The 12613-nt window shown below is 39.5% G+C and overlaps 1 protein-coding gene and 1 long non-coding RNA gene across 10 annotated transcripts in view; one reads left to right on the forward strand and one right to left on the reverse strand.

Annotated features, from left to right (window-relative positions):
• The window catches only part of LOC107200046, a 21158-nt gene extending 12497 nt beyond the window's left edge, over positions 1-8661 (reverse strand). For 3 of the 6 annotated variants that reach the window (XR_004500525.1, XR_004500522.1, XR_004500521.1), the window contains exons 1-2: positions 8313-8661; positions 5790-5935 (exon numbers count right to left, since the gene is read on the reverse strand). This is a non-coding gene — a long non-coding RNA (uncharacterized LOC107200046). Of the gene's footprint in view, positions 1-2915; positions 3184-4512; positions 4834-5789; positions 5936-8312 lie in introns of those variants that run through there. The other 3 variants (XR_004500526.1, XR_004500524.1, XR_004500523.1) reach the window with 3 other exon arrangements.
• EPC1 (enhancer of polycomb homolog 1) overlaps positions 1-12613 on the forward strand; it is a 66659-nt gene that overhangs the window by 1774 nt on the left and 52272 nt on the right. The gene's annotated exons all lie outside the window — the stretch shown is intronic.

Raw genomic sequence — 12613 nt, forward strand, 5'->3', positions numbered from 1 at the left:
GTTTGTTTGATCCTTTCCAAGAAGGTACATTTGGGAGACATTTTGTAATTTTTGGCATTTTTCTAGGCGCTTTCCTTTTTTTTTTTTTTTTTTTTCCACCCGGTGGGAGATCTTTTTTGTTTTGCATTGCTCTGTGCTGGTGGCGCTGTGGGGCTCCGAAACAATTCGTGTCCCTGGCTCTAAAGGGGGAGGGGGCCGGGGGGAGAAAGGTGGGGCACGGGTTGATCCATTGTATTTTTTCCTTTTCTCTGTATCAAAAGTAACCTCAAATTAGTAAGAATTACGATTAAATTGTATCTTTATGAAATTGTAGTGTCGCATGAACTATGGCCCGGCAGAGGCATGACCTCACCCTTTAGTTGGTTTGTGTAATGAAGCAGTTCCTTAATTTTATTTTTTTTTTTCAATCCTGTACCTAGAGTCCGGTTTTCCTAAGTGCTGACATTTTTCGGTCCCACCCCCAAAAGGATTTTACAGTGGCTACAGATGAAAGGTTTTTAAATTATTTTTTGCAGCCAATATGGAAGGCTTTGGCACACACTTATTGTGCAACTAGTCCATTGTTTGCTTGTTGTGAAGTTAAAGGTTCCATCCACGGCTGGTTATCAAGCCCTAAGGTCCCCCTTGCTCGAGTGCTTGGATATGCAAATCTCCTGATGAGGTCTATAGGAGTTTGGGTTGTGTATGAAGGTGAGGTTGAAAAGTAGGGGAAACCTAACATAGTCCTCCAGATTGTAAGAGTATTCACCTGAGGTGGGTGGTTATTTCTTTCCTGTTGCTAAGTGGAGCATGCATTTGACACATCTTTATAAATGAATATATGTTAGTGTGTGTTGTTTTATTTTGTTACAACCTACAGATCACCTCGGTTCTAAGTGCAAAAGGATTAGAAGGCTTTCTGCTAACATCCATATTAGGTGTAAGAAAACAGAAGTGATTAATGTTCTAGGATGGGTGGGAAGACATAGTCAAGCCCATGATCAGAGCATATATTGGAAACTCAACAGGTTCAGGAACAAATTTGATATTAAATTTAACACATTTCTAAGGAATCAATGTGCCTGTTATTTTGGAGTGATAAGAGCTGATAATTTTAGAGGCCTTTGCATCTATTTTACATTTCAATGACTTCAGTATTTTCAAATAATAAATTTGACAAATACTAGGCAGTTTGAAATGGTCTCTAAACTTCTCATGAGTGTTTAAATCTTAAAAAATGCTTCTAGATTTTGGTTCAAAGAGTCTGCTCATTAAGTTAATTAGTTTTATGGAAACTGATCTACAACTTCAGTAGATCTCTGTAATGGTCTCTTATTCGTTATCCTTTTTTAAAGGAAGGTAAATTTTGTTTCTGTCTTAGGTAAAATACACTTGCAACCTTCTGCCAGTAACAAACATATCCAAGAGAGCAGCCAGCTTTTATCCTTTCTGCTCTGTCAGACATGATCTGCTCTTATGGATTCTTGGCTGGAGCAGAGACATGATGGCCTGTGACAGTGCAGTATGACCATTACTTCTTTGGTGTCCTGGTACAAATCTTAGATCTTGAGGACAAATATCAAGACATAAACCCTCTTAGAAAGTGTAGATTTTGGCCATCCTCCATTTCAATTTCCATTTCTGAGATCTCATCACTAGGACATAAGGTTGGCATTTTGGGCACAGTTCATGCCAGTAGAAGTAGTGCCAGTTGTTGAATCCATTACAATAATTATCAATCTTCGAGAATCACTGGGTTGTTTAATTCTGATGCAACTTTTCTTTTTTGACATCATTTAGACCAATGTTCAGTGTGCTCATCCATGGACAACAGTACTGAGCAAATGATAAACTGAGGTGCTTACTGAAGGTATTTTAACATTCTTCTTCTCATCCTGCACCATGAAAGCACTGCTTTCTTGTGGCTGCAATCTGTGCATGAAGGCCATGAACAAACTGATTGTTGTGATCTTGCTGCTCAGAGTCAGCTCAAGCTCAGTGAAACCAACAAGAATATGAAATCTGAATGGAAACTTGCTTCACACTTGCTCCCATCTCTCCCATTCAACTGAGGCTAGTCTTAAACTTTGGTTGTGGTTTTGGAACTTTGAAGCTTCATCTGATAAAAGTGTCTGGTTTTACTCCTATCAAATCATAAGATGAGAAGAGTGAAATGCTGATCTTCTGCAATTCAGTGGTTTTCACACTTCTCCTCCTTCCTTTTTGAGCATTGTGTTGCCAGTAAGGAGTAAGAAGTATTTAAGGCTTTGCATCCTCTTAAAGCTACATAACAACTAATTTACCTCGTGCATCTTCTGCGGAAATGCCTGAAAGAGTAATTTCTGTGGGGTGGTTCAGTCTTTATTGTGTTTTCCCTACCTCCTCCTTCTGAAATACCAGTATGTGGAATCCCAGGACCTAAAGCATACAAACTTTTTTTTTGGGGTGGGTTTCTTAATTTTCTTCCTTACATATACCTCTATTTCTAAGGTGCCAAAACAAATGTATTTTTCTCCTAATACAGTTTCCCTTTTACCTAGAAAGTCTATGTAGAGTCCAGACACCTTTGAAAGTTATTTGGGTCTCTTGGTTTAAAACTATTTGAAGTATGGCATCGTACTATAAGCCATTCTTTTTCAAGAGATTAATACTACCTGACCAAAATGCTCTTTGTGCCTTCATCAGATTAGTCTTACTAATGCTACTAGTATCATGTACTCGAGTAAGAGTCATGATAAAAATGTCTAAAAATGTCAATAATAGTTAGAACAAGATGTGTAGATTCCAGGCAGATATAATCAGCTTCCAAAGTTAAGCAAAATATGGTGCAAACTGTTCCTTAGAAGGGGTTTGGTGGTGCAGAAGAACGTTTTTGGGGCTCAGTTCAAACAAAAGCCATACCCCTGCTTCATCCACTCATATACTGTGCTCTCCAGTTTCCTATGCTGATAACATACCTTAGTGCCTGGGACTCCTGTCTGTTATCTCTTAAGGGTCCTAAAGTACTCATTGTGTCCTTGATCCAACAAGGTTTCAAAGGCAGGGGTGCTATTTTTATATTGGACACCTTGTGACATAATCTTGTTTCTCATCTTTCTTACCTCGTAACTTTGCTAGCTGTACTTTTCCACATACGTGTCAGCATCAACTTGTAGCAATGAATAATTAGTTTAAAACTTACTTCAAGGATCACCTCTTTCCCAGCTGTGAACAAAGGACAATTACATGCCTGCTTCAGACTCATCTTCTACAAAGTTAGGTCTCTCCACACCTCTTCCTGACTGATATTTGCATGACCTTTCAATGTTATGAAATTGTCTGCTCTAACTTTTTCAAGCCAGAGGAACTACTGTAGCTGGCACATCGTTCCACCTTCAGCATTCTTCATATTTTTTCTCTCAGTAAATAACACAAGAAGTTAATTCATGTTGCAGTGAAGAGACAATCCTAGATTTTAAATTCTTTAGTAAATATACAGGGTGGGGGAATATCAGTGCTATGAAATATTATTCCTGCATTGCTGTTGTGAGCAACAAAATATAACTTGGACAGATAGGACCACACATCAGTGGCTTCAGGTCCCGTGGGCTTCTTTAGACCCTTTAGTAAGCCACATTTCCAATTTATTGTGTTACCACTGGACTCTCCAGGAGCAAGATAATAGCAATACTATAAACTTCCTTCATAGGAAGGTTTGTTCATGAATTCTCTACTAATAGTACCTAGACCCTGAAATTTGTGGCCAGAAGGTATTGCAGTGCTTAAAAAGTCAGGACATTTGCAAAAAATTATTTTTTCTGCTTATCTTCCAATATAAACAACAGAGAGATGGGAACTGCCAAATATGTGAGTCCTAGTCTTCACTACTTGTGCAGTGAATTGGGATGCTGTTTTGGAGCTCCTGGATGGCAAATGGAAAGTTGCTCAGAGCCATCAACACCATACAACAGAAAACATTAGTTACAGATGCAATGTCTATTGCTTTGAGCACCTGTAAAAATAGCAAGGGCTCTAAATGTAGTCCATAACAATTCCAGCTTGGAGCAAATGACTGAAAATGGTCAGATGCTGACTCGCCATCCTCTGTTGTTGAGCAGAACCTGGATGACTTTTGCTAGGGAATGGGAAAAGTAATAAATTTTACAATGCATTGAGCACTGGGATTTCCAGAGGAAGAAAGAAAAGGTGGGGTTCGATCTCATCCCCACTCCCAGGACTGCCTCATGGATTTTACTCAATAATGTTTAAATATAAAATGTAGGAATTCCAGGGAACAGTGAGTAGGTTTGTTCCTCCCAGAGAAGTCTTCCTTTTGTCAGGTTCTGTTTTGGTTTTTTCTTGGATTAAAGATCTGAGAAACAAGCCTGTAAGGTCACATTTCCCTGGATTTACAGAAAGCTGAGCTTGTGAGTGAACCAGAATCCCTGTATCATATACATTCATGTAGAATTTCTTTCACCTGTCTTTAGACAAGTATTGTTAAATCTGTAATCCTCAATGGAAAGAATAGATCAAGTAAATCATAACTTTAAAGAATGACAAAAGGATCCCAATGACAGCAAAAACAACAAGCAAATAAACACAACCAAATTTTCAATATCTGCTGTGATAAGAACTGTATCTTAAATTTAACTGAGTATCCTGATCAGGTCTCCATCTGCCTCCTGTGAGGCCTCCTAGTTCAGATATGAATGGCCTCACTTAATCAGAGATATCCCATGCCCGTGAGTTTGCTAATACTGACCTGTGCATGATTTAGGTAATGAAATGTGAGCTCCTAATCCTCATTCCCTTCAGAGCCTTGAGAAAATTACTAAATGGAAGCAAGACCTTTGGCCTCACAGGGGTGTGCATCTGGAATAGTCATTAACACAAATAAGAGTGAGCTTTCCATGTTTGTTCAAAGATATTTAAGAATCAGGTGACTCAGATCTGGGGATTTCAGGGCACACCTTTCTATTTTCTATTTACTTGGTGCTGCCATAACCCGATGACTAAAAGGATAACTTCTTGAAAGGGTCCTTTCACCTGACAGATTTTCATCTGTAATGCCAGGGCGTGTTTTCTGGCTAGATTTATTCAAAAGTTTTTGTGGATTTTTCCTCAAGAAAATTTAAGAATTAATTTTAAAAGTTATAATGCAGAGCAGCCGTGTTATTTCTGATGGTCTTAAAGGTATCCACACAAGGCTGAACGTCTTAATGTCTTTAGACAAAGTGATTGTGTATTCACAATTCAAGAAAAGTGCTGCAATCAGCATCTTTTTAAGGAGAAACCATGCTGGATAATGGAGGGTAAAAACATACCTCTGGTAACTCTGCATAGACACTTTCTGTTTAGCCCATGTTCATCTATAAGCACATAATGAATGAAGATCCCATAAGAAAGTATTCTGCTTTCTTTCATCATCTCTGAATCAATTTCCAAGTTAAAAATTGAGTGTTGTGTGAATCTGTGGGATTTGGAAGGTCTAGTCAAGCAGACTTCCAGATGAACTACTTTAATGTGAGAAACTGTTTTGCTTCCCATCTTTCATATTCTCCCTTGATATAGTTTTTTAATTAGGTTGTGTCTCTTTATGCTGACACCGTTCTTGAGTTTCCTCTAAACCAAAAGCTCAGCAGACTTGGCACGTGTGACCAGTGGCAGGCTGGTGCACATTAACCCCAGTGTTAATGACAGGAGTCTGTCGTGTTCTCTTGGTTGGAGGAGCAGAATGTCAAAACAGCCACAAAACTGACACACTGTGCAGTAAGAGAATGGGAACAGAGGGTCTTTGGCAGAAATGGATGAGGGGGTTAAAGTCTTACCTGCTTGTAACCTGAATGATTGAGAAAACCACTCTCCATTTGGCTCTGTTTCTCAGGTTGCCCTTACAGCAGATTTGGGGATTTCACAGGCAAGGTGAGATGCAAATGCCAGTGATATCACAGCACCTCTGGTTTCTATATCCCACCTACATTAGGGACAGAGAAAATAATGTTATGTGATTTCTTTGTTTTTCTTCTCACGCAACTTCATGTTTGCATCTAAACCAAAACACTTCCCTCTCAACACCTGCCATCTCCCACAAATTGTTTGCATAGTCTATTTAAATATTGAAAATCCTCAGAAACTGCATTTTCTTCAGGTTAACCCTATCCGAGTTTTCCATTTTTAAGCATCTACTATCATTTAAAGATATATAGATAAGGATATCTCAAAACAGTCTCATCTGATCAGTTCTATATTCAGAACTAGCCTCCTCTGCTGGATATTTACAGTCAAGCTTAATTCATTAGGCCTTTTTTTCCCACTAGTGCAGCATTATTTATTTATGCTTTTCTTCTTATTTGGTTATAAATATGGTCATGATTATTTGTATCCCAGAAGACAAGCAATATTTTATAACATTCACTGATGCTTAATTTAGTATAAATCAAACTACAGTGTGAAAAAATCCATTTCTAAAATTGAAAGAATATTTGTTTCTTGCAAGCTAATAACAAGCTTTATAAATCCAAAAGCTGAGTTATTTGTATTTTATTAATTTCTTTGAAGAAATGTATTTCTGTTAAGTAAAGATGGTATAGTCTGTATAAGGCACTTAAGAACACATTCATATTAATTTGATATGGAATTCAGAGTTCACTCACACTGTAGGTATGTAGGTACTTCCCACTAACATTAAAATTAAAAAAAAATCTAAACATATGTTAGGAAATGGCTCTTCATTCCAAGATGCATATGTACTTTCCTGCACCAAAAGATTTCTGAAGTCTAGCTAATTCCTGTCTAGGTATATCAATCACTGTTTTCCTCAATTGTGTGAGGGAAGCAGAAAACCTACTTTCATTCTGATTCAGGAACTGCAAATTAAAGCATTTGGCTTTATATAGTAACTCCACATTAACTTAACTTCATAATATTTAACATCAGCAATGTAATTTTGAAGTTTGAAAATACTTTACCATACTAACCAGAAGCCCTGAGCACTTGAATTGATTTTTCATAAACTGACTTTCAAGACAGGATTTGTATCTTGGATGTGTAAGGTAAAATCTAAAAATTCAGAGCATGTAATAGTAAGATATTCAGGTCTTAGTACTGAACTGAATTTACTATTTTGTTTGCATTTACATAAAGCCAGAGAACTACTAGTATATAAGTAAACTTTCTGAAGTCACACAGCCTATCCCCAGTTTATCCCTTTATCCCATGTTGGGGTATGAGCACTGGCAGTTGAGGTTTATGTAGTGGAGCCATGTGTGTGTTTGTGGTGGGGTTTTTTTGTTATGTTGTTTTTAGCATAATGGTCAATTAAAGGATTTGGGACAGTGTGCAGACCCATGTGCAGCTATATTTTCTCTACTTCTGTTTTCCTCTTTTAGTCTTCCATCTTATACTATGCAGAATATATCAAAGTTAGACATCCTTAACTCTTTGATTGATGAATTAGCAATTGTGTTGGCAAGAGAAGATAGGGCCTTTTTATTTGGTTGGTTGTTGGTTTTGTTTGGTTTGGGGTTTTTTATTTGGTTCTGGTTTTGCTTGATTTTTTTTATTTGTTTGTTTGTTTGCTCAGGTTTTTTGTTGTTTGTGTTAGGGTTTTTTTTTTGCAAGAAAAGCATAAGGATTTTGCCCTTCTGCTGGCTCTTCTACTAGAAATAATAGAGGATCATGTGATTAAATTTACTTGACTCTGAGATTATTCATGTGTTATAATCCGATGTTTGCAGAAGTCTATGCCTAAGTCAGAGGTGATAGCCAGTCCACCCTGCTCAAATTGTGTTTACCTAATAAATTGTGATTTTAGTATTATTATTGTTTTGTATGTCAGAACATAAAATGTTTTGGATAAAATTTTTAAAAAAACCAACAACCCAGAGCATAAAATCAGACTTTTTTTTATTTATTTTGTTTTGTTCCCTTTTATTTTACTACTTAATCCTAAACTATTAGTTTGTGAAATGACTTGCTAGTGAAGATGACTAAATCAAGAATTCAAAGTGTGTCTAGCATAGTATTTTAGAGGGGATATGTGTTATAGAATGAAAACATGAAGATCATAAATCACTTTTAACCCTTATAATTCCTAGGATACATGTTCTGAATACATTGAAACTTAAACAGAGAAAGACGTATTTCAAGACAGAAGAGTCTCAGCATAATTTGTGCCTTTTTGCCACCACTGTAGCTAAGAGAATAACTGCTTCCACTATAACCTGTTTTCCCTAGACACATAAAAACTTAAGTCTTCAAAGCAATCTATATAAAAGAAACTGAGCCTTTTCTGACAGTACTAAAAAAAACTACATCAAATCCTTTATGCTTTCACATAGAGCCCATTTTACCATTTTCTTGCTCATCTGTCTAGGTGATGTTGGGACAATGATGAGTCTGTAAAATAAAAATATTAAGTCATTAATTCCTCTTGAAGTCTTCCTAGTTCTTTTATGGACAACTGCCTTCTCCACCTCTAAGAGTTTAGCTATCTCTGGAAAAGTAGAAATCTGGCAATAGCTTTTGCTGCTCCTCTCTTAGCTTTGTCTCTTCTCAGTAAGAGAATTGCTATCTAGTGGTTTTTCCTTCTCTTTTGGATATGGCTCCATGGCATATCCATTTGAGGATCAGCTTAGTTTTCCTGAGAACACTGGACTCAACCTTTGAGTATTTAAAAAAAAAGCATTAAACCCCACCCCCTCCCCAAGAAAAGAAACAAACCCCCCCCCCCCCCCAAGAAAAACCCAGATCAATAAAATTGCTGTATAAATAAATGAAGAGTTATTAGAAGCAGGGTGTAAGGTAGTCACAGAGTGAAAAAAAAATTAAATTGAAAATATTTATGGATACAAAAGTCAGTGTATAGTTTACTGTAATACAAAATACAAACAAATCCTAATAAAAAAACCCACCAAAAATGTTTAAGAAAGCTTTGTCTTTTTTTTTTTTCCCTAAGTTGAACAACTGTCTCCTAGAATTTTATATCCCTAAAATACAAAATGCTTGAGGTCAAAAGGCAACAAAAATTATGTGGTTTAACCTATATGCACATCAAGTGTAGTACTTTTGTGATGATTGCTGCTAGAATGGGAGGCAATACTAAACCCATGTACAAAAGGCTCCAATTCATGCTTAAATAAATGACTGAAAGTCTTTCTTGAACTCAGAGAGATTTTAAGCCATAAAACTAAATAAATACCAACATTTGTAAAAACTTGTCAAACAGTACACAGGACTTGCAAACCAAAATAGAAGTTACATTTTTGGCTTCACAAACCCAAGTTAGATGACAGCACAAGAGACCCATATCCCTGTATGCAGATGCATAGATCAAGTTGTATCTTTGCCCATAATGCTCATCCTGAACTTAGTACTTTTGAATGTATTTTGAAATGGTTATATTTGCCAGCTGCATAGCTGATACACAAAGTGCTTTCATTTTAGTAAAGCTTGTTCTTTTAGTTTAGATCATAAAAAGATAAAACCTTAAAGAAATGCCCCAAATTATTTCAGCAGTTAAAAAAAAATAGCAATTCCAAATATCTTTTCATTATATTTCAGTTGCTTTACCTTAAAATTCTGTTTTTAAAATAGACACATAGCACTTAGGTTCAACAAATTAACTTACACGTACTGATCTTTTACTGAGAACTTGCAAAGAGTATTTTGGTTACTATACAAAACATACCAATTCTGCATTAGCTACCGTCATAGTGCAGCACTGATGTCTGCAGATATAAAGTGTGCATTTTAGTAAAAACTGCAAAATGGAAAAACACCTAAAATATACCTGGATTTTCTAACTAAAAGGAAGATAAAATGGACATACCATTCTGGTTATGTTCTATACCTTTTCCAGTCATCATCTTTTACAGAACAAACATCAGGGCTGATGTCACATTGTTTTCAATTACCACACTTTCCATCTTACTAACAAATTAATTTTGAGGGTTAATCATCTTCTGCTACAAAATATTTAAACACAATCTCTTTTATCGGCAAAAAATTAAAAGCTGATGAGTCCAAGGGTTTCAGGCCAAAACTTTTTCTTAATGCACTATCCTCTTTGTATCCAAATGTTATTGTCCATTCTGCTTGCTCCGCACTTTTCTCAAGCCTGTGGCAGGGTTAGAAATGCAAAGGTCAATTAAGGATAAGTTTGAACTTGATTATTCTTCCTTTGTAGTTCAGGATATTTTAAATACTTTGGTTTTCATGATGTTAATTGTGTATTGTTTTCCTTTCATCAGTATAAGTGGAGAGTTATATTTAATGGCTTTTTTTCTGCTTAGCTGCCAGGTGTTTCATTCTCATATAATTTTTTAAGTCAAAGCTAATCTATGATGGCATATTGTAATTTTTTGGTTGGTGTTTTTTCCAGCACCTTAACTGTCTGTTAATTGGATAAACTAAATTATTCAGTATTTGTGGAAAAAGGTATAGATGTTTTACAGGCAATTTATTTTATATTTCTAACAAGTGTGTGTTTTAAGCTTTAGAATTAGAATACAAAGCAATATGCATGTTTAAACATTTGATTCTGATGTAACTACTGAAATACAAATGAATTCAATGATACTCCTTAGTTCATTCCACTCCCCTTAAAAAAATAAAAAAACAACAAACAAGCCTCCCTTAAAAAAAAAAAGTCTCATTCTCCCTAATAGCTGTCTTCCACTGCATTACCCATTTGCAGCACAGGTAGAACTTAGCATCCCAGAGAAGTTATGAAGCCAAATGAGTTGCAGTTTAAGCAGTTTGGGAAACCTAGAGGGTTTTGGGTTCCCAAACAGTCATGCAAATTGTTGTCTTGACTCTTCAGTTAACAACTGCATCTAGTAATATTTCATCTAGTGTCTAGTAATGGCTTAAGGTTGAGGATGGTGGTATTATTATTATTATTACCATTATTATTATAATTATTATGCGATTTTTAAAATATATTTTGATTCTATTATAGAGATTATTTCTCAAATTGCTAAGCAAACTAAGGTTTTTCTATTTTTTTTGTTGTTATATCTATGCCGTATTTTTGAAAATTCTGTTTCCCAAGAGTAGTATGTGATAAATAACAAAGTTCTGTCTATCGTGTGACAGTAAAAACTACTGTGGAGGGACACTTAAATTTAGCCAACACACAACTATCTCGCATTTTAATTTTAAATGAAAATAAGCATAACTTCAATAAGATGGATTTCACTACCGAGCTAGAATTACATATAACCTGGTGCGAGAACATAGATGAGCACCTAAGTTCGGCAGCTAGACGGCTGCAGCCCTGGCCTGGCCAGATCGGAGTTTGACGTTCCTGTGGCCGCGCTGGGATGCCCTGGGGCGGCTTGTGCAGAGAGCACCGAGACAGGGCTAACTCGGCATTTCCGATCCCTTGCTTAGAGCCGAATAGTGCATCAATTTAATCGACTCATTGAGATGTAAACGAGCTTCCCTAATCAGACATGCTCAAGTGGGTTCTACCCATTGCCTGGGGTGAGCTCGCTTCAGCGGGTCACTGATAATAACTTAAGTCCGTGCAAAGCTTAAGCCAGTTCACGTGTCTGCACTTTGCTGCAGAACTGTTTCTGAAAACCTCAGAGAAACGGGGTGGAAATGCCGTTATGGAGGTGCCTGGTTCTTACGGTTCTTCACGTTTTCGGGCAGGTGTCTGTGTTTCCCCTTTATTTACCACGGACGCGAACTCTGTTCGACGACTCGCGGAGGGACAGCGCCCGACGGGCGGCTGCGGCTGAGGGTCCGCGGCTGGGCCCTGAGGCGGGGGGCCCCCCACTACTCGCGGGGCGCCGCTCTGGCCTCGGCCGGGGGCACCGCAGTCCTCCCGGGCCGGGGTAAATTCAGAGCCCAGCGCCCCTGTCCCACTGTCTGACCACCGAGAAGCCGGAAAGGTCAGGGCCGGCACCTCCCCGCCCCGCTCGCCCAGGTTTCCAAGAGCTGTCACGGTCAGGCGCGGCTCCAGGGGAGGTTCTCCCCGGGGTGAGGGGTGGGTGGCTGCCCCAACTTCCTCACCCCGGCAGGAGCGGAGCGCGGTTCCGCGGCACAGCTCGCCGGCCGGCGGGCGGAGCGGTGCCGCACAGGCTGATTAAAACCCCCTTTGCTCCCCACTGCGCCCCCGATCCGGCTCCGGCGGCTCCGAGCCTTCCCGCGCTCCCGAGCCCGCTCGGGCCGCTCGCAGCGTCCCGCGCTCCCGAGCCCGCGCCGCCGTGCCCGCGCCGCGCGCGCTCCCCCCGGGCGGCGCCGTGCCCGCGCCCTGCGCGATGCAGTGTGGGAATGGCTGTGGCGCTGGGGTTGGCTGAAAGAGGCGGCCAGTCGAGGTTTAATGTCCGCCATGTTGGCCGTGGCGTATTGAGCGGAACCGGAGCGGCGGAGGAGCGGAGCCAGCGCCCAGCCCAGCCGCGCCAGCGGGCGCCGCCGGGCCCCGTGTCGGAGTGCGCCCCGCCCCGCCGGGGGAGCCCCGGTCCCTCCATGAGATCGTTCGGCGGGGTCCGGCTCTCAGCTCGGAGCGCGCTTGCTGTCGCCCCCCCCTTCCCAGCCGGAGCCGCCATCGCCGCCTAACATGAGCAAACTGTCGTTCCGGGCCCGGGCGCTGGACGCGTCCAAGCCGCTGCCCGTCTTCCGCTGCGAGGACCTGCCTGACTTG

This window comes from Parus major, chromosome 2, assembly GCF_001522545.3.
Source record: "Parus major isolate Abel chromosome 2, Parus_major1.1, whole genome shotgun sequence".
Taxonomy (NCBI): domain Eukaryota; kingdom Metazoa; phylum Chordata; class Aves; order Passeriformes; family Paridae; genus Parus; species Parus major.